This window comes from Pseudorca crassidens, chromosome 16, assembly GCF_039906515.1.
Source record: "Pseudorca crassidens isolate mPseCra1 chromosome 16, mPseCra1.hap1, whole genome shotgun sequence".
Classification (NCBI taxonomy): domain Eukaryota; kingdom Metazoa; phylum Chordata; class Mammalia; order Artiodactyla; family Delphinidae; genus Pseudorca; species Pseudorca crassidens.
The window spans coordinates 80,270,435-80,293,303 of record NC_090311.1 but is presented as its reverse complement, the minus strand read 5'-3'; the positions used below and the strand labels follow the sequence as shown (position 1 = coordinate 80,293,303).

The 22,869-nt window shown below is 43.3% G+C and overlaps 2 long non-coding RNA genes across 3 annotated transcripts in view; one reads left to right on the top strand and one right to left on the bottom strand.

Annotated features, from left to right (window-relative positions):
• LOC137209410 (uncharacterized) overlaps positions 1–19,080 on the top strand; it is a 56,042-nt gene extending 36,962 nt beyond the window's left edge. Inside the window, exons 5-9 of one of the 2 annotated variants that reach the window (XR_010936049.1) lie at positions 676–753; positions 2,358–3,130; positions 11,778–11,924; positions 12,740–13,126; positions 17,764–19,080. This is a non-coding gene — a long non-coding RNA (uncharacterized lncRNA). The remainder of the gene's footprint in view (positions 1–675; positions 754–2,357; positions 3,131–11,777; positions 11,925–12,739; positions 13,127–17,763) is intronic. The other variant, XR_010936050.1, reaches the window with a different exon arrangement.
• Positions 1–22,869, bottom strand: part of LOC137209416 (uncharacterized) — a 426,966-nt gene that overhangs the window by 401,872 nt on the left and 2,225 nt on the right. The gene's annotated exons all lie outside the window — the stretch shown is intronic.

The following is a 22,869-nucleotide window of genomic DNA, read 5'->3' as shown; positions in this document are numbered from 1 at the left end:
TGTAAAGAGTGATGGAAATATTCTACACCTTGGTTTACACTGTGGTTACATAGGTCAAAATTAATCAAAATGTACACTTAAATGTATATTTTATGGTGCGTAAATCTGTCTCAAACATTGGCTTAATTTCTTGCTTTATGGTAAACAAAATGCAGTACGTGAACTAGCGAACCACAGTGTCCCATTTCTCCCCTCATCTTTTTCATCTGAATTGAGAAATCTACCGTCTCGTGGTGACTCTGGCACATCAGGGAATGCCAAATTGAGATCAATTTCAGAAGATGCAGTAAACTGCCAGAGAGGAATAATGAAGAAGGCTTCAGGATTTATGGCTGGTCATGGGATTAAGATTCTTGAAGCAAGAGTAAGGACCCAGGGGATTGCTGATCATTCTTAGACTGTCTTAGGTCAGAAACTCACCCTAATGGACAAGAGATTGAATTCTGTCATTAAGTGACTAGTGACAAAAAGGGTCTTTTTGGATGCTGTGTGTTGCCCAAGGGAATATGTCACATATTCATAAAGAAAAGGCAACAAAACCTTAGCAGAAGTTAAATGACAGCCCAGATTCTTTGAGCCACTCAGTTTTCTTTGCCAGGTAGAAAGGGTATTTGGGGTCCCAGCCATTTTACTGACTGGTATTCAGGATCAAAATCTATTTCCATATAATTGCAGTTGTTACCCTTACAAGTTCCTGGAACGATAGTAAAACACCGGAGTGCTGAACACTGGAGAAATACAACCAAATATCAGGTGGGTTTTTACTGAGGTAGTGGCTTTGGTGAATGCGGCTCGGTTCTTCAGGCAAGCGGACTTCCTGATACTCAGCTCCAGAAGTGGACATTGTTTCCCCTTCCAGTTAGAGGCACTTCACGCCGCCCTCCACCACTGGGCAAAGCTGCGGCTGAGCTGCTCGCAGGACTCATGGAAAGAAAGATGTGCTCTCTGAAGTCAGCCACCCACCTGAGAGGGAAAGGATGAAAATAAGGCCCAGTTTTCTTCCAAATTCCCAACAGACAAGTCATTTACTTTCCCTGGGTGAGGCCAGGAGTATTATGCCAGTGGAGATGGGGATGAATCATGCCTTTTATTTCCTGTACTTCTGATGGTTTGACATCTGGGGCCAGGCTGACCCTGGAGGGACTCCCCCTCACAGGGTTAGCTAATTCCTAGAGATGGCAAATAACTAGCCCTTGAGCACACCTTTCAAATACAAACCAAGCCATCCAGAGCTCACACCCCAGCCATCTCCTGTGCTGGGCTCTCACTCTGGCTCACTCTCCCCCCGCCCTAATCCCCCCAGGCCCAGGTACCAGACAACCAGGGGCAGTCCCCATGCCTCAGAGCCCTGGAATGATTCAAACTAGCCAGACCTGAGCCTGCTGGCCCTGTCTTGCCTATTCCTGCTTAAAGAGACCACGATAAAAGCTCCTGTCTCAGTTCCCTCTCTCCCTCTGCCTGTGACTGACCCTGGTGCTCTCCCAAGTGCCCCCCACCCCTGCCCATGGCATAGTGTGCCCCTCCTCTTGGGAACTGTGAGTAAACCTACCTTTTCAATGTCAGCTGTCTCCTAATCCATCGGCTTATCACACCCAAATAATAATAAACCTGTATTTTAAAACAAGGTCTGTCCACTTGGGAGCAGGGAGGAAGCACCCCATAGGGACATCACCTGTGACCATGACTGTTCATGCTGGGGCTTCTCGAGCCTCTGGAAGCTGAAATTGTATACATGTTGTTCTAGTCACCCCTGTTCCTTCCTGTTGCAAATTCTGTCTAATGGAATAAACCTGGTTCAGTCAACTTGGTAGGACTGGGAGGCAAGGTCATGTGACACTGGAGGCTCTGGGGTCAGACCAGGGGTGAGTGTCATCCTCCCCCCACCACCTATCACCATAAGCTGGGGGGAGGAGCTTAACGCCCCCCGTGTGCTTAAGTGTTCTCATTGGTAAAAACAGGTTGTTCCGGAATATCAATCCTCAGTAAACGTGGTCCTCCCCAAACAAACTCCAGTCCCATATAAGGAAAACAGTTCAGCAGAATTCATTGGATCCTTCTAGTAGCTGTCTCCGTGTTGCTATTTCCATCTTCCCAGCCCCGAACTCCTTGATAGCTTTGGTTTCTCTATATTTATGTCCTTCTGGGGACTGTGGCTTTCAGCATCTCACCCTTTCTGCTCTCGGCATCACCTAGCAGCTCCCAGTGTCCTCTGTCCTCCTAAAACCCTGCAACGGACTCTTGGGCCACAGACTCGAACCTGGCTGCTAATTATTTCTTTTCAGGACTGACCTTGTGTGCTCTCGGGTTTTATTTCTGTTCTAGTTTGCTCAGCAAGAGATTTGTCTCTTTGTTTCTAGGCAAGAGGTGCTGGCGTCTGACCTTGGCTGCAGACTGCTTCCCCACCCTGCTCCCCGACCCCATGTCCTCCAATATTCTGGGCAGACAGCTTCCTTCTCTCAGTGTTGCTGCTTCTGGGTCTACATTTCCTCCCTCTGTCACCTTCTTCCCTCAGCCATTAAGGAGCCTAACACCGCCCACCCATTAAAGATGATGGTGCCTCGGTGGGTTAAGAATCCGCCTGCCGATGCAGGGGACACGGGTTCGAGCCCTGGTCCGGGAAGATCCCACATGCTGCGGAGCAATTAAGCCCGCGTGCCACAACTACTGAGCCCACATGCCACAACTACTGAAGCGCACGTGCCTAGAGTCCGTGCTCTGCAACAAGAGAAGCCACCGCCATGAGAAGCCTGCGCACCGCAACGAGGAGTAGCCCCCACTGGCTGCAACTAGAGGAAGCCCGCGCGCAGCAACGAAGACCCAGCGCAGCCAAAAAAAAACATGATGGCGCCTCCTGCGTGCCTCTCCCCCCATCCCCACTCTACTCCTCTTCCCCTCCATTGACAAGATGCTGAAAATACTTGTCCACACTTGTGTCTCCTGCTACGTCCCACTCACTCTCAGCTCACATCAGCACGACTACTCTCCCACCTCTGCTTCTGGTTCTACTAAAAACGATTCATCGTGACCTTGAACCAGACCCTTCTCTCCAGGTATCAGATGCTCTACGACATGAGGAAATGCGGGACCAATAAGTCTTCGAGACCTTCTTCACTCATTGTCCAAGACAATGGTAAGGATTTGTTGTAAATCTCATATTGCTGCATTGATAGTAATTTCCACTTAGACTAAAATTTATTATTATTTATTTTTATTTTTTGCGGTACATGGGCCTCTCACTGTTTTGGCATCTCCCGTTGCGGAGCACAGGCTCCGGACGCGCAGGCTCAGCGGCCATGGCTCACGGGCCCAGCTGCTCCGCTGGCATGTGGGATCTTCCCGGACCGGGGCACGAACCCGTGTCCCCTGCATCGGCAGGCGGACTCTCAATCACTGCGCCACCAGGGAAGCCCTAGACTAAAATTTAAAAGCAAAGGGTCGTTCTAAAGAAAATTGCTGCAAGGAAAAGGGATGACGAGGACCTTAATTATTTCTTGTAATAGAACATGATATTGTCACATCTGGCTGTGATAGTACTGGGGGCTTCGTGCTATGAAATTCAGGGCATTCTTGTGCCTGGAGGCTGAAACCTGTACTCATTTTGTGATTGTATCCAAATGAGAAAATGACATTTATTGAGCTATGGACCTATCCTATCTGAATATGAAACGATAAAAAGAAAATTAAAGTGGAATATATTGTCCTATAGAGCAAATATGAGAGGCTGATGGGCTATCTTACTATCCTCACTTAAGTCTAAAATGATACCGTATTTTTCTAATCCAGCTCATAATTATATAAATATTGCTGGCAATGAATCGCCAGAAAATAATGGTTCTTAGTGACAATAACGCATTACATTTGGGTTTGGGAAGGTACATAGTTTCTGTGTGATGTGGGACAGTGAGGGTTTTGGTTCTACAGAAACAAGTCTAATAGTATTTATTTCCTCTTCTCCCCATCTCGCCCCACTGACTCAATAGCTCTGTCTTCTAGTCAGGCCACGAGGATGCTCTTCTTCTCATCCCCTCCCCCCGTCCTTGGACAGAAGAGCCTTTGACTAAGCACGTTCCCCTATTTTATATATATACATACATATATGTATATATATAAATTTATCTATTTATTTATTTATTTTTACTTATTTATTTTTGGCTGCATTGGGTCTTTGTCGGAGTGCACAGGCTTCTCATTGACGTGGCTTCTCTTGTTGTGGAGCACGGGCTCTAGGTGCACGGGCTTCAGTAGTTGCAGCACATGGTCTCAGTAGTTGTGGCACACGGGCTTAGTTGCTCCGCAGCATGTGGGATCTTCCTGGACCAGAGATCGAACCCGTGTGCCCTGCACTGGCAGGTGGATTCTTAGCCACTGTCACACCAGGGAAGTCCCATTCCCTTAACTCTTACATACATTACCCTAGTTTGTGAATAAGAAGAGGACTCCTAGAGACCTGGCACCTGGAGTGGGCACAGTGGACCTTTCCTGTACGTGGTCTGTTTCAGAGCTGGGCCAGTGCAGGACTCCTCTCTATAAAAGACTTCAGGACCAACCGTGCGTGGGGACAGAGGAGCGATACTGGAAGTGTTTGACATTGACGTAGCGCCTTGTAATCGTACGTGTCATGGTCACTGCCGGTTGTTATTCGATCAGTACAGGCAGTCACCCACACAAGGCGAAGTTTTGTTATTTTGTGTGGATGGTTGATTTAAGCTTTTTTAAAAACAAGATTAAAACTGAATACAGTAGCATTGTTTAAAAACAAAATGCCGAGCAGTTGGGACAACACAGAGAAGGTAAAGGTCCGTCTGCTCTCACTTGGCCGCCTCCCGCTCCTGTCCAGTCTGATGTGCCCCAGACTGCAATTTGAGAACGTAACAAATGGCCCCCATCCCGCAGTATCTTCCCCGAGCCTTGTCACTATACAGGACCCCTTGCTAAGGTGGAGATGATCATTTATTAACAATGTGGCTTCAATTGTTCCGTCCATGGACATTGTTCACTTTCTGTTTTTGCTCAATTTGGTCCTTCTAGAGTGACTTCCCCCATCTTATTTACCCATCCTTCAAATTTTAACTCAAACACTTCCAGCCACCCCTTCTCCCCACCATTGTGAGGAATCCCATCTCCTCCTGGAAAGATGTTTGATATCCTAGTGGGCATGAGTCATGTCTCAGGCATCTCCACAGCCCCCATTATGGCAGTCTTTCGAATACATACAAGCTCAACATGTGTTTTTTTTCTTTCTTTTTTTATAGGTTTGTTGGGTTTTTACATTTTTATTTATTTATTTAAATTTATTTGTTTTATTTTTGGCTGTGTTGGGTCTTCGTTGCGGTGCACGGGCTTCTCATTACGGTAGCTTCTCTTGTTGCGGAGCACAGGCTCTATGTGCACAGGCTTCAGTAGTTGTGGCTCGCAGGTTCTAGAGCGCAGGCTCAGTAGTTGTGGTGCACAGGCTTAGCTGCTCCGTAGCATGTGGGATCTTCCCGGACCAGGGCTGGAACCCGTGTTCCCTGAATTGGCAGGCGGATTCTCAACCACTGCGCCACCAGGGAAGCCCTTCAACACATGTTTCTGAACTGGATATTTTTAAGACAAAAAGATTAATTACCCCTCCAGGGTGCTGGCTACCAGGATGAGGTACTCCTGCAACGTAGTGATTAGCAAAGTCAACGATAGATTGCCTACAGGGAAAAACATTGAGAACTATTGCTTACATTATACAGAATAAACTTGGAAGCAAAGACGAAATACAATCTATCGAGGAGGGTGCATTGTTTTCGATTTAAAGTGGCAATGTTAACTTATTTTTAAACCGCATTTTCTGTACCAGCAGCCATCCAAATGGCTCCCACTTCTGTTTAGCTTCGCCTTTAAGGAGAAATAATGACAGTATTTTCATTTCCAGCCTCCCCACTTTCTGCACCCACACAGAAGCATTCACAGTGGGCAACAGTCACCTCCTACACCCACAGTCTTCTTTTCCAGACGTGGAACCAGCAAAGCAAGATCCTTCTTTAAAGAAATCACATTGCGGTCAGTGATTAAGTTGTATTATAGTTTTTTCCTCTATTGACAACAATCATGTAGGTAATTCACTGTCGATCCGTTACTTCTGGGTTTTTCTAATAATCCACTTCCTGAAAATTATAAATACAGAAAAGTGCTTTTGCAATAACAGTTGTAAGACCCTGAATCACTTTTAACTCTCCCCTTTCTTCTCTGGGCTGTGACAGTCACTCCCATGATGTCATCCCCGAGGGAAACTAAACCCTTTGTCTACTCAACCAAAAAGAGCACAAGAGGACATCTTGCCACAGCTTAGGGAATTGTTTAATCATTTAATTTACTTCCTTACTTTCCTGGAAATGAACCATTGGTTCAAATCGGGCATTTGTTAGTTGTTCCCATAGGTGTTGGGATGCGCAAATCAACACAGGAATTCTGCACGGTGGGCATTGTTCACCCCTAGGTTCAGGGAAATTGAGCGACTATTCAGAACCTGTAAGTGGAAGGAGTAGGATTCCAACTGTGGACCAAGAATGTCACCTGCCATATCAGTAAACAGAGAATGTGGGTCCATCAAGCCGTCAGCCACTGAAGATCCCCCCTTTCCACACGCGAGGATGCACCCTGAGGGTATTCAGGATGGAGAAGACAAGCTACTTGTCCTAGATGGTTTAGGTACATATCAAAGGAATGGTTTTAATGAGCCCAGACTCTTGCATCTTCCCGTACATAGAAAAGCGCTAAATCCCTTAACTTGAGATATCTGGTTTTCTTTCGTTAGCTATAACCCTTTGAAGTTCCGACTACCTGGTCTTTGCTGCAAAAACTCCTCTATATCCTTACCTCTTTGGAGCCGTCCCTCAGAGTTATCTAAGAGGCTGCCTACTAGACTTAAGTCCTTAACAAGTCTGCTGAATAAAATATAACTCTGAACTTTCAGGTTGTGCCTTTTTTTTTTTTCAGTCAACACACCTAGGTCTGACTTCAGATGAATTAGCTGTACCACCGTGAATGCGGATCCTTTACACTGGAGAAAGATAAGCCCACGATTTCCTCTGTCACACAGACCTTTGATTGCATCCTATTACATTCCTCAGCTACTTTCCCTCCCCTTCCCCCATCCCCCATTCTGGAAACTTCCATTTTCTTCCTCTTCTCATGCTGTCAGTATGAAACAGGACGGAAGGAGAACTCTCAGTGCCATTGTTTTCCCATCCATCCTTGGTCTGATGTTGGTAAATCGATTCTAGCACAGTCTGTTAGCAAAATGAGAAAAATCCACCCAGTCATGTAGGTTACACGTTAGTCACGTTAGAACGTGACAGTTTTTCTGGATCCGTAAAGGTTTACTAAGGGTTTTCACACAAAAGGTTTCTAATGTCCTCTAAATTGTATGCAGAGTCCACGTATGTGAGATTTTATTCTCAATTAACAGATATGGAAAGACAAGGTGAAGAAGGAAACAATTTAAGTGATTGTTTCTGTAGTAAAGGCCATTCCGTCAAGTGAAAATGAAGCCTCTTTAAAAATGAGATAGGGGGCTTCCCTGGTGGCGCAGTGGTTGAGAGTCCGCCTGCCGATGCAGGGGACGTGGGTTCGTGCCCCGGTCCGGGAAGATCCCACATGCCGCGGAGCGGCTGGGCCCGTGAGCCATGGCCGCTGAGCCTGCGCGTCCGGAGCCTGTGCTCCGCAACGGGAGAGGCCACAACAGTGAGGGGCCCGCGTACCGCAAAAAAAAAAAAAAAAAAAAAAGATAAGACGGCACTGAGTCTTCTGCTTGCAAATACATTTTTCCTTTGGTCATCAGGACTGTCTGCTGGGGAAATGGCTTGTGGAGAGGTTCCACCTCGGTGCTGCTGGCAATGGTCACCTCCAGTTGTTGACATAACAAATAGAGGAATTCACCATGTGTTATAGATTGAACTGTGTTCCCCCCAAATCCATACGTTGAATCCTAACTGCCAGAACCTCAGAATATGATCTTATTTGGAGATAGGGTCTTTACAGAGATAATCAAGTTAAAGTGAGGTCATTAGGGTGGACCCTAATCCAACACTACTGAAGGAAATTTGGACACAGACAGTCATACAGGACTGGGATGCATTGTGGACATCAAGATCTACATGCCAAGGAGAGAGATCCTTCTGGAACACACCCTTCCTTCACAGTCCTCAAAGGGAATTAGCCCTGCCAACACCTTGGTTTCAGACTTCTGACCTCCAGAACTGTGAAACAACCAATTTCTGTGGTTTAAGCCCCCCAGTTTGTGGTACTTTGCTGTGGCAGCCCTAGCAAACTAATCCACCACGTGCTTTACTGTTGTCAGGAAGGAAAAAATGTTCCTCTGCCTTTCCAAGCTCTTCAAGCTGGTCTAAGAATTAATTTGACATGAGGCAGGTTAACAGAAGGAAATGAAACAAAGCTTAGTAACATGTATAGATGGGAGAGACCCAGGAAGACTGAGTAACTTGCCGAAATGGCCCAAGCCCTCCCCTTAAATACCATCTTCAGGGGGCTTCCCTGGTGGCGCAGTGGTTGAGAGTCTGCCTGCCAATGTAGGGGACACGGGTTCGTGCCCCAGTCCGGGAGGATCCCACATGTCGCGGAGCGGCTGGGCCCGTGGGCCATGGCCGCTGAGCCTGCGCGTCCAGAGCCTGTGCTCCGCAACGGGAGAGGCCACAGCAGTGAGAGGCCCGCGTACCGCAAAAAACAAAAAACAAAAAAACCATCTTCAGCTCAACACAAAAGAGGTTTGGGACTTCAAAGGGAAGGAAGGCAATTCACATGGTGATGGAGGAGCAAATACAGAACATCGGCCCATCAATTAACACATCAGAAACACAGAAATAAACAAAATGCAAAACCAGCTTGGAACATATAATTGTTGGGAAAAAAATTAAGAGTAAAATCTCCAGTCTATTCTGGAAATGTGCACAGATGTACAAAATAAAGAAACCAGTTTTATTACTGAATTCACATTAAAACAGACTGCCAGGCACATCACAGGTAATATGCTAATGAGATTAAAAAGACAGAAAGAAACCCCACCTTTGTGTATAACCTAGAAGATGCAACCCATCATACATGGGTTTTCAGGATTCACAGTAATTTTCCCTCTTGTAAGAGGACTTGACCCCACCATTTGTTAAATATACCCACGGTAACTGAGGTAGCCATCTCTGATAGTTAATTGCCTTTATTTGAAGGAAAAATAAAACATCTCCTTGTATCTCCGTGACAATCAGGAGATTTAGAGCAAGGAGTCCAGGTCAACCTCCCACAGTGACTTGGAGTTAGAGGCACTCTCTTCATTAATGTGTGCACTTCAAAAAGAGAACCCCAGGCTCTAAAGAGAAACTGCAGAGTTGTGAGGCTGGCAAGAGGCTTGTTTAGCCTCTGAAAAGATTCACATACATGTCAAATTCATAGAGGAAGGTTTTAAAAATAGTAGTTATTTCCAAGGAAATGTTCCTTGAAAAGAGGGGGGAAGTCTTTTGCCCCCGTTAGCAACAGAGAAAATTCAGGGGTTTTGTTTGTTTGTTTGTTTTTACCTTATACAGACAAATAACTTCCTTCATATGTAAAGAACTCTTAAAATCAATCAGAAAAAAGATAAGCACACCAATAGAAAAAAATAGGCAAATGATTTCAAGACATGATTCATGAAAGGAGACATGTAAATGGTCATTAAATATATGAAGAGAGGGGTATTTCACGAATTATCAAAGAAATGCAAATTCAGGTGAGATGTCACATTCACATGTCAATTAGACAAAAGCACAGAGAAAAAAAGATAATACTCGGGACTTCCCTGGTGGTCCAGTGCGTAAGACTCTGCACTCCCAGTGCAGGGGGTCCAGGTTCGATCCCTGGTTGGGGAACTAAGATCCCACATGCCGCAACTATGCCGCAACAAAGACACAGTGCAGCCAAAATAAATAAATTAATTAATTTTAAAAAAAGGTAATACTCAATGTTGACTTGGGTGTAAGGAAACGGGGTGCCTTTATAGTCTCTTCTGGTGAGACCGTAAATAGACACAACTTTTGGGGGGAGTGGCAGTTTAGCAGTGGGTGTCAAACCCATGAATGTTCAAACTTCAGCTTTCAGTGGCTCATACGAAAGAAGTATCAGAGATGTACATAAAGATATGGTAAACTGGGCTTCCCTGGTGGCGCAGTGGTTGGGAGTCCGCCTGCTGATGCAGGGGACGCGGGTTCGTGCCCCGGTCCGGGAGGATCCCACATGCCGCGGAGCGGCTGGGCCCGTGAGCCATGGCCGCTGGGCCTGCACGTCCGGAGCCTGTGCTCCGCAACGGGAGAGGCCACAGCAGTGAGAGGCCTGCATACCACAAAAAAAAAAAAAAAAGATATGGTAAACTAACCCATCCTGTACACTTAGTATATTTTTTAAAATAATTACCACTCATCTTTTATTTATTTATCTTGGTCGCACCAGGTCTTAATTGCGGCAGGCGGGCTCCTTAGTTGTGGCACGTGGGACCTTAGCTCCCCTACTATGGATTGAACCCTGGCCCCCTGCATTGGGAGCTCGGAGTCTTATCCACTGTGCTACCAGGGAAGTCCCTACACTTAGTATGAAAACTCGCAAAATTCTGTCTTCTGAAAATGACCTTTAGAAATAAAATTGTAAAACCATGCACACACATAAAAGAGAATCTACTATAGAAAAATTTTCGAAGAGGCTCACTATTGCTTATATTTTCTTTCCATTTTATTACACTTTATTGTGTAATATTTAGCATACTAAAGAATTATAACTCTCTGAAATAGATATTTTTCTTTACAAAAAAGATTTACATATAAGTATATTCTTTGGGGCATTATTTAAATCATTGAGAAATGAGGCAACTTCAATAAGAGAATTAATTCCATTTTGGTATATCCACATGACATAATGCTGTGTAGCTATGAACATCTAATTTCCATAAAACATTTCACGGCAAAAATGTTCATGATGAAAAGAGCACGAAGAGGAGAGAGATACTTGAATTTATTAACGATTGCTGTCTCTAGATAGTAGGAGTGATTACGATGTTATTTTTCTCATCTTACATCTCCTTGCAATAAATATGTATTTATCGTTGAAAAACACCCACGTTTTTAGAAAAAACTCTTTATGCAGAGACAGCAACACAAAAGGACTGAACTAGCTGACACCCACAGTACACTCCAGCTGACCTTCTGTCAAATGTAGGATCAGGTGGAGGTCTGGGCAGCCAGGAATAAAAACTCCAGACGGTTGACCTGTCTTTCTTTCATATTCTTAGAGCATTGCTGTGTCAACCATCCATTTGGTCCCAGTGCTATCTCGTGTCAAAATAAAAGTTGCAGCAGAAGAGACCTTTGTCGATGACCCGGCACAATCCCAAATGTTGCAGCTGAGATAAGTGAGCCAGAGAGACTAAGTCAGCATTTATTTCTGAATTTGCCTTTTATTAGGAGGCAAGGGGGTGGTGAGGTACTTAGGTTACTTCACGGTGGGAGTCCGTGGGTCACCTCAGGGTAAGGACACTTGGGGAGTGAGAATATAGCGGGCACTGGGTCGTTAGGTCATTTAGGAGGCAAGCTGGTGAGAAGGTTATCTTTCCAACCACAGACAGTCTCTACTCACAACTTAATGCTTTATCATTACGGTGACTCAAGCACGCTACCGCGTGTAATCATACTCCCCTCCGTCCTTGTCCTTCCCTCTGCTGATTTCTACTTCTCCTAGTTTCTGATGCTCTTTGCCTTCCACCGTCTTTCCAGGTATCCCTCAGCATCTGTCCGCACTATGGTTATGTTCTTTCTCTACATCACCTCCTCTTCACCCACCCAACAAAGATCTGATTGATTCAGAAAGTTAACGCAACGTGTGGATGCCCCTTCTCTTCCTATCCAAGGATGCCAGCACAGGTAAATCCACTTTTCCAGGGTAGTAGGGCATTTGGTATACAGAATCTTGACCAAAGTGTAAGAAATTCCTCAGAAAGGGGCTGAGGCCCACAGGGATCTCCACAGAAGGCAATACAAGGTGCAGATTCCTTGTTTGACCTTTCCAATACTAGAGCCAACTTTTTCCAGCATACACTCAAGGGTATTCCAGACAAGCTGTGGTCCCATTCAATTGTATTGGAAATGCAAAGGCGAGGCGGATGGACAACTCCTCTCTTTTACTAATAAAAGCAATATGCATGCAAACTCTTGACAGTTCAACTATTACTGGTGTGGTGGTGAAATTTTTTGTGTCAGCTTGGCTAGACCAAGGTACCCAAATATTTTGGATTAGATGTCTGCGTAGGCATTCTTTTATAAGAGATTAACATTTTTTTCTGATTCTTTTTTTTAATTGAAGTATAATAGATTTACAATGTTGTGTTAGTTTCAGGTGTACAGAAAAGTGATTCCGTTTTATATATATATATATATATATATATATATATACACACACACACACATAATGTATACATATACATATATATATATATACACACATATTCTTTTTCAGATTCTTTTCCCTTATAGGTTATTACAAAATATTGAGTATAGTTCCCTGTGCTCTACAGTAGGTCCTTGTTGGTTATCTATTTTATATACTGTGGTGTGTGTATGTTAATCCCAAACTCCTAATTTATCCCCCCCTTTTCCCTTTTAGTAACCATGTTTGTTTTCTATGTCTGTGAGTCTATTTCTGTTTTGTAAATAAGTTCATGTGTATCTTTTTTTTTTAGATTCCACATATAATCAATATCATATGGTATTTGTCTTTCTCCGTCTGACTTGCTTCACTTAGTATGATAATCTCTAGGTCCATCCATGTTGCTGCAAATGGCATCATTTCATTCTTTTTTATGGCTGAGTAATATTCCATTGTATACATACCACATTAACATTTAAATCAGTAGACTTTTGCTAAAGCAGATTTCCCTCTGTAATGTGTATGGGCCACATTCAATCAGCTGAAGGACTTAAAAGAAAACAGACTGAGGTCTCCCAAAGAAGAGGAAATGCTACCAGAAGACTCCCTCTGCACTCAAGTCACAACAGCAACTGTTCTCCGGGTCTCCAGCCTGCCAGCCTACCCTGCAGATTTTGGACTTGCCCACTGGTGCAATCACGTGAGCAAATTCCCTAAAATAAGTCTCTCTCTCTCTCATTATATATAATTATATATACTCATTATTATATATTATATTGTTACATATAACATATTATATATACTCTTATTACATACTAGATATACTCTATTTTATATAATATTATGTATTATGTATTTCTCTGGAGAACCTCTGACTAATATAATCAGTAACAAATTATTTGGAACCCTATTAAAAATAATTTTTTGTCCATGATTATAAATCAGTAAATTAATAATTTTTCCCGGGCTTCCCTGGTGGCGCAGTGGTTGAGAGTCCGCCTGCCGATGCAGGGGACGCGGGTTCGTGCCCCGGTCCGGGAAGATCCCACATGCTGCGGAGCGGCTGCACCCGTGAGCCATGGCCGCTGAGCCTGTGCGTCCAGAGCCTGCGCGTCCAGAGCCTGTGCTCCACAGCCTGTGCTCCGCAACGGGAGAGGCCGCAACAGTGAGAGGCCCGCGTACCGCAAAAAAAAAAAAAAAAAAAAAAATTTTCCCCAAGTCCCCTGGTTTGTGAGTGGCAGAACCAGAAGCCCTTTCTTGTGATGCATCTCATGGCACATCCTCAACGATACAACAGAGGATTTCCAAAATAACACACATCTCATCATGTCCTTCACCTTCTTAAAACCTCTCAAGGGCACTCGCACTCTTCCCAGTAAAGGCTCATTTTATACGATGTCCAAGGCCACCTTCTCTACATTGCCTTTCTCTTCTTCTGCCCTGACCTTACATCCATCCTTAGTCATGCCCTGTCCCTATGTCCATCCTTAGCTCCAGCCCCATGGAACTACTTGCAATCCCTCAAAATCACTCTGTGTTTGTACCCCTGGGCCTTGGCATATGCTGGTACCTCTGCTCGGTGCCTTTCCTGTCCTTTGGATGGAGAACCACCACCTCACTGCAGACCTTTGGTTTTTCAATACACTCGAATGCTCGAGAAAACCACACAACAGATTTGTACGGAAGAGAAAGGGACCGTCCCCCACATTCCTGACCCATAAGAACTGAATCCCGCATGAGGACTTCCTGGATACAGCAAAATGATGAGGCCCCTTCATCATTCCGGTAAATTCCCGGCAAAGCAGGCATAAGACCAATGACTATGCTTTAGAATATTCTGAACCATGGACCACAGCAGCAGTGGGGTGGGGTGAGGTGGGTGGAGCAGAGGGCTGGGGTAATGCGAGAGGTGTGGAGGGGCTGAGTGCTCTCCCATCCCTTACTTGCAATTCCAAAGCCCCAAATTATATGAAATCTCAAAGTTTTTCACAATTCATCTGGAGACAAAATCTGGCCCGAAATAGCATGAGGCTACTTGTAATCTTTATTCCACTTAGTGCAAATGCTCATGCATTTCAGTGAAGAAGAAATATTCATGTGTCTGATTGCTGGGTTCTGCCTCAGGTCCTGTCGGGGATGTTATATAACATAAAATCCAAAAAAGGACAGACTGAATTGTAGTCCCAAGGGCATTAGCTAAGGGATTGTGGAACTGTTTCATTCCTCAACAATTAATTAAGTTAAAACAAAATTTCATGTCTGTCCTTGAGAGAAGTATATGGACCCCTTTCAAAAGAGCCCAGTGGGAGTACGAAATCAGAAATTAACAGGAGGATTCGGTAGCCACCCTTGACTGTGTGATCTGCAGTCAGTATCCCCCGGGATACCTTTGTCTTTCTCCCCCCAGACTGGGTTTGCCAAACAGAGCAATGCGAACATGTTGAGAGGTGAACCTCATTCCCTGAGATCCTCGGTGTCTCAGTCCCTGGGGGCCAACTGTCAGCTCCAACTCATTCCATCTTTCCTAAGTCCCCACCCCCTGCCTGCTTCTGGTGAAAGATGCTCAGGCATCAGCAGGCAGACATGGGGGGTTGCAACTCACATAAAGCTTTGCTTACCTTCTGAGACATCACCCACACCCGTAAAGAGGAAACACGTCTTTCTACATAGTCATTTGGTTCCTCTTGCAGGCTCCATTAAATTCATGGAAAAAAGTGGTAACCGTGTTAAAGGTAACAATTCTACCTTTAAACAATCAATATCAGTTCTGTACAGGCCATGGAAGCAGAAAATCTTTTTATAGATTTACCCATGTTCAGAAACTTGGTGTATATTTTCCTGAACCTGGCAGTATGTGACCAAAGCAAACCAGATTTTCATACTATTAAGCGATCAGAGGACAGACAGGAGATTAAATTAGAATTGGAATCATATTTCTTCTGGTTTCTATAATTTCCAGACTTAAAAACGTTTCTAAGAAAACGAGGCATTTTAGGTAATAAATAATGGTGACCACAGTCAGATATTTGCTAACATTTGGTAATAGGTATTCTAATTTTTTATCAAGAGTAGTTACGTCAAAAGCCAGAGAAGACTTTCAACTCTGCATAATACTGGAAGAGTGCCTGGGAAATGAGATGTTCGCCAGACGTAGCCTTGGATTTTTGAAAAAATGTGTTTCTTCTTTCAACATACCTTTACTGAATCTCTACCATGTGTCAGACACAGTGTTAGGTATCGAAAAAATAAAGTGAATGAGATACCATCTCTTCCCTTGAGGTGAGATGGATTTGGGAACCTTGAATGGAAAGAGCAAAAAACCTCTAGGACTTAATGATATAATATCCCAGACTATATTCTAATTTTCTCTCACAGGTAGAGACTGGGTCCTACTTCTGTTCTTTGAATTCCCAGCACAGCTGTGGGCTTACAGAGTATAGTTGGGCTAATTAATTGAAATGGAAAACTGCAAAGAAATTAATACATTCATCATTAAGTGAACTACAGGGCAAGTCCCTGAAGACATGGAGGTTTTCTCTTTTTATTCTATTTTTTCTAATGCATCGTCTCACTGCAAGCTTGCCCTTACCACAAAGAGCTCTCAAAAAAAGTACTGAGTGAGTGAATAAGCCCGAGTTTTTCTGGTATACTTCCTAGAGCTAGATAGCTAAAACCTATCTTAATGTATAAAGGATGCTGTGGTGGTGCTACATACTATGTTTTCCCCATATGCACTCTTCTGGGCTACTCTTCTTCTGGTGATTATAACATATCACTGCCTTCCAGTTTTTTTTTTTCTAGTTGCAACATAACTACTGCTGTGTTCCATATGTGCAAAAAGAACTGGGAATACAAAAATAACATTCAAATTTGAGAGCCATTTAAAAACCAAGAAATAACATTTTAAATTGAGGCATCAGGTCCTTATAATGGAACCTTAAACTGTCCTTTTCATCCCCAATGCTAGTTTCCAACTATAGTTTCAAGTACCTAGAAATATATTTAAAATCTAGAAAATAATACAAATTATACCATTGGCAGAAGAAGAAAAACTCTTCTATTGCACCTCCAATCATTAGGTTGATTTTATTTATTTACTTATTTATTTAGTGATTCACATAATTCTTTTTTTTTATTATTTAATTTTAATTTTTTTCTTTTGGCTGTGTTGGATCTTCACTGCGGTGTGCGGGCTTCTCGTTGCAGTGGCTTCTCTTGTTGCAGAGCACCGGCTCTAGGCGCGAGGGCTTCAGTAGGTGCAGCACACAGGCTCAGTAGTTGTGGCGCACAGGCTTAGTTGCTCTGTGGCACGTGGGATCTTCCCGGACCAGGGCTCGAAGTCACGTGGGATCTTCCCGGACCAGGGCTCGAACCTAAGTCCCCTGCATTGGCAGGCCGATTCTTAACCACTGCGCCACCAGGGAAGTCCCCATTAGGTTGATTTTAAAGCCCTAAAATAAAAGCACGTTGGGATCATAGTATGTGAGGAGGAGGGTTTTCTCATAAAGGAGAGCAAATACATTACGTGTTCTGTTTGAATTGTAGCCGGTAGGAAACTAAGATGAAATGAAACGCCTTAATATAAATACATCCAGATTTGCAAACCTTGGAAAGAAAAGCAACTTCCTCTGTAGTCAAATGTGGCCATGTTTGAAGTAGACTACTCATTTTTCCACAGTTACGAATAAGGAAAATAATGTCAAGCATTATTCTTCAAGTTGTTATTTTTAACAACTTCAAAGTTTAATTTCCTGGTTATAACATCAGACTCACTAAATGTGCTTTCAATATTACCTTTGTAGAGGTCCCTAATTTCCCAGCTTCAATATAGGGAACAATTTAGCACAGATTTAAGAGATTATAATCAAAGAAATGCAAAAGGGGAGATGAGACAGGGGAGGAAAGAGGGTAAATGGGGCACAGAGATGGAGGAGAAGAAATAAAAGAATGAGGAATGAAGGAATTTATAGGTCAAATCACTCCGCTCAATGACTTCCATGAATAGTGAACTTTGATTGATATTTGTTGTTCTGTGGCTTCAACACAACCAGAAATCAAAAAAATATTTGATATAAATACACGCTGAAACTCCCTGCAAGCCCTCTTGCCTAGCCTAGGAACATAGAGCGACGTGATAAATATTTCAGTTCATTGGAGTAGAGATTTTCAAATTGTTCCATTGGATATTACAGTTTCCAGAAATAGTAATAATAATAGCTAGTATTTATATAAGTGTCAGTCCTCCATAAGTACTTTACATATACTGTGTCAGTTAATCCTCAAAAGAATCTTCAAAACAACCCTAATGGTTGTGCCATTTTTGTTCCCATTTTACAGATAAAGCAAAAAAGGCACAGAGAGATGAAGGTCAAGAAGTTCGTAAGGAGCAGAACTGGGGTCTTGCTCCAATATTCTGGCTCTGAACCATTACACAATACTGTCTCTCAAGAAGGCTTGGGCTTCCCTGGTGGCGCAGTGGTTGGGAATCCGCCTGCCAATGCTAGAGGACACCGGTTCGTGCCCCGGTCCGGAAGGATCCCACATGCCGCGGAGCGGCTGGGCCCGTGAGCCATGGCCGCTGAGCCTGTGCGTCCGGAGCCTGTGCTCCGCAGCGGGAGAGGCCACAGCAGTGAGAGGCCCGCGTACCGCAAAAAAACCAAACTAAGAACAGAAAGTAAAAAGTCCTCTAGATGAACACGATCAATAAGAATATACCGTAGCTTCATACTATAGCCTGTAAAAGAGAAAGATCAGATAGGAAAGAAAGAGGAAAGGAAAAAATATGTTGGAGAAGAATTAAGTTGGAAATGTTAATGGAAAAGACACTAAGGGAAAAAAATCTATGTGTGTGGCTACGAATAGTTCTTAAATGAGCTCATATATATATATATGTGAATTAGAAGTAGCAGGAAATAGAAACATATAAAGTCACCAGTTCATAGAAAGAGAAATATTTTATTTTATAAAATTTCTGCTAAAGACTTAAATCTGTTACATTTTGAAAGAATAAGCATATTTACAGATTTCTACAATTATAGATATAGAGAATGGGATGAAATTATAGATAAATAGAAGGCATTGTGTTCAATAACTTGTCTTTTTAAAATAAATTTATTTATTTATTAAGCAGTATGAGGACTTTTTAAAAATAAATTTATTTTTGGCTGCGTTGGGTCTTCGTTGCTGCGTGTGGGCTTTCTCTAGTTGCGGTGAGCGGGGGCTACTCTTCATTGCGGTGCGCGGGCTTCTCATTGCAGTGGCTTCTCTTGTTGCAGAGCACAGGCTCTAGGCACGTGGGCTTCAGTAGTTGTGGCTCGTGGGCCTCAGTAGTTTTGGCACACAGGCTCAGTAGCTATAAAGCCCGGGCTTAGTTTCACCGTGGCATGTGGGATTCTCCTGAACCAGGGGTTGAACCCGTGTCCCTGCATTGGCAGGCGGATTCTTAACCACTGCGCCACCAGGGAAGTCCCCAATAACTTGTCTTAATCCCAATTCTGCCACTGGGAGCTGTTTAGCCTCAGGCAAGTTACTTAATTTCCCTAAGTCTCTGTTTCCTCATGCTTATCACAGGGACAACTGCTACTGCTTGATGGACTTGTTGGAGCTTTAAATGAAATAAAATATAAATCACTTAGCCCAGCGTTTATCTCTATATAAGTAATAGGGTTTATTATTATTATTCTTAGTTTATTTTAATCCTGCTAGTTGTCTTGCTGGACAATTAAATTAAGGTTTAGATTTCAGCCAAGAGGCCTAAGTCTCCTCTTGATTTCATAGAATGTACCACATTCTCAACGCTTACAGTAAATCTAAAACAAATTAGGGACTTCCCTGGTGGTCCAGTGGGTAAGACCCCATGCTCCCAATGCAGGGGACCTGGGTTTGATCCCTTGTTGAGGAGCTAGATCTCACATGCATGCTGCAACTAAAAGATTCCATGTGCCGCAACTAAGACTTGGCACAGCTTAAATAAATAAATAAAATATTTTTTAAAAAGTTAAAAAAATAAAACAAATTATACTTTGCTTTCATGTCTGTGGTGAATTGAGTACAGCTGGTTACAGTCCAGATACATATTACCTGAGAAGTCTCTGCATTAAAAAAAATTTGCAGGGCTTCCCTGGTGGCACAGTGGTTGAGAGTCCGCCTGCCGATGTAGGGGACGTGGGTTCGTGCCCCGGTCCGGGAAGATTCCACATGCCGCGGAGCGGCTGGGCCCGTGAGCCATGGCCGCTGAGACTGCGCGTCCGGAGCCTGTGCTCCGCAACGGGAGAGGCCACAACAGTGAGAGGCCCGCGTACCGCAAAAAAAAAAAAAAAAAAAATTTGCAGAGGCAGGAAGGTTGAGAAACAAAGGGACTTCTCACCTCCTTGATCATTTTTAGGTAATTATGGGGGGACAGAGTAACAAATTTTTCCTTAGTGATAACTAACATCTTTATAGAATTGTTATTTCTTTATTTATTGAAGTATAGTTGACTTAAAATATGGTGCTAATTTTAGGTGTACAGCAAAGTGATTCAGTTATATGTTTATATATATGTATTCTTTTTTGCATTCTTTTCCATTATAAGTTATTATAAGATATTGAATATAGTTCCCTGTGTTATTCAGTAGGTTCTTGCTGTTTATCTATTTTATATATAGTAGTATGTATCTGTTAATCCCATATTCCTAATTTATCCCTCTGCCCCCCGTTCCCCTTTGGTAACCATAAGTTTTTTTCTATGTCTGTGTGTCTGTTTCTGTTTTGTAAATAAGTTCATTTGCATCTCATTTTTTAGATTCTGCATATAAGCAATATCATATGATATTTGTCTTTCTCTGTCTGACTTACTTAGTATGATGATCTCTATGTCTATCCATGTTGCTTCAAATGACAATATTTCATTCTCTTTTATGGCTGAGTAATACTCCATTGTATATATGTACCACAATAAGAGCTAATATTTATTGAGAACTTACTATGTGCTAAGCACCTTCCCAAACCTTTACATCTATTAATTCATTTAGTCTTCGCAACCAGCCTATGAGGTAGGTACTATTTCTTATCATTCCCATTTTACAGTTGAGAAAACTGAGCCACAGAGAAGTAAAGTAACTTGTTGAAGGTCACACAGCCAATAAATGACATAATTTGAAAGACTGAAAGAAAACTGAAAAGGCAATGACTTCCAGGTTAATCTCTCTATTTCCAGGTCAGCTGATTAGTAACCTTAATTCCATCTGCAAAGTCCCTTTACTGCAGCACCTAGATTAGCATTTAATTGAATAGCCAGAGACCAGAACTTTCTGGGGATCTTCTTTAGAACCCCACCTACCACTCTGCTCTATCGTGCTGACGCAACACTGCAAGTGGCCACAGGTCAGTGGGGAGGGACCACTACTGCAGTAGGTTTGCTTTAAAAGCAAGTACAGGACAAGCATAGAAAATACTAGAGCAAAACTCTGAATTCTTTTGGGGACTAAAATGTACCATGTCCATCCTACTAATTTTGCATCTTGTGGGAACAACTCAGATACCACAAGGAAGAAATGAAAAGCCCTTTTTTGTTTGTTTTGTTGTTGTTGTTTTGGCCACCCTGCATGGCTTGTGGGATCTTAGTTCCACAACCAGGGATCGAACCCATGCCCCCTGCAGTGGAAGCTCGGAGTCCTAACCACTGGACTGCCAGGGAAGTCCCCAAAAAGCCTTTTAATTTGGGGTGCCTTAGTGAATTAGGGCCTCCAAAGATAGCTAGTTATGGAATATGTTTTCACCAAAATCCAAAGCGTCTGATGCGGGGCAGAGTTTCGGGAGGTCTGGGCAGGGTGCTGCACGGTATTTTAGCTCCTCATACTGTCTTCTTAGTCTGTGCTGTACACACATGTGCTACAAACTCCCTTCCTATTACTTTGACACATTGATATTTACACTTATATCCTCCTTTCCTGAATAAAATAGATTTACCATCTGCTTTATACTGAAAAGAATAGCTAAATGTTTTCTGTACTTCGGAGAATATAACCATGTTGGATCATTTATTAAAAAAAAAAAAAGCAGGGCTTCCCTGGTGGCGCAGTGGTTGAGAGTCCGCCTGCCGATGCAGAGGACGTGGGTTCGTGCCCCGGTCTGGGAAGATCCCACATGCCGCGGAGCGGCTGGGACCGTGAGCCATGGCCGCTGAGCCTGTGCTCCGCAACGGGAGAGGCCACGGCAGTGAGAGGCCCGCGTACCGCAAAAAAAAAAAAAAAAAAAAAAAAAAAAAAAAAAGAAGCAGTAGCCCATCTATAGCTTTTATTTAGACTTTATTTATTACACTCTGCCTTCAATTAAATTTTTACTTTAGAGTCAATCTGTGACTTGCTAATTCTTGTCTCAAATATTTTCCTTTTTTTTTTTTTTAATACAGGTCCCTATCCACCACCTGCTATTTCAAGTCCTAGTTCAAGGATGACTTCCCTCAGGAAGATGGTGTGGATAACCCGACCAAGTTCACAGCGTGTCTTTTATCTTCCAAATACTTGGGGCTTTTATTAGAGTCCCTCTGTGAAAACTAATTGCACCCCTGCTTTACTATTCAATAGTGCTCAATTATATATGTATGTAAAAATGATTTTCCTCGATTCTCACTATTATATAGAGACAGGTGATGGGTTAATAACATTCCTCTTTGTTCTTTTTTTTGTTAAGCACACAAAGAAAAAGAGGCTTCAGGACGTTAAGCGACTTGCTCAAGCTGCATAGCTAGTAGGAGATGGAGCCCAAGTCTTCCAGAACCCAACCTAGCGCCCTGCTCTTTACCCATGGGTCTTTGTGGCCCTAGGGACCATTTCTCCGCCTGTTTCCTTCGTTTTCTCCATCACTCATCAGGTCCCTGAGGATGTTGGCACATGGCCGATGCTGTTTCTCACACCTCAACTCCCATCATCTCCCTGGGAAATAATTAACATCCACGTGGGTGTCCCATCCAGCAACCAACACCCCTGTGTTCTTGAACTTCTTTATTCCAATAATCTTATACCTTTACTATACTTCTACCGCAAAGCCAAACGGAGTCATTTCCTAGAGGTATTCGTATATGAATAGTAAATTAGATAACACCATTTTGATTTCTATCTCTACCAAGAATTCTCTGAGCTCCAAGCTCGTATATACAACTGCCCAGTGGGACATGTTCTCTTGGATATCTGAAAAGTATCTCAAACTCAGCTTGTCCTAAACTGAAATTGTGAGATTTCCCTGCAAACCTTATACTCCTGCAGTGTTCCCAACTTCAATTAATGACACCACTATCGTCAAAATGGTTAAGAATCCGCCTGCCGATGCAGGGGACACAGGTTCGATCCCTGGTCCGGGAAGATCCCTCATGCCGCGGAGCAGCTAAGCCCGTGCACCACAACTACTGAAGCCCGCGTGCCTAGTGCCCATGCTCCAAAACAAAGAGAAGCCACTGCAATGAGA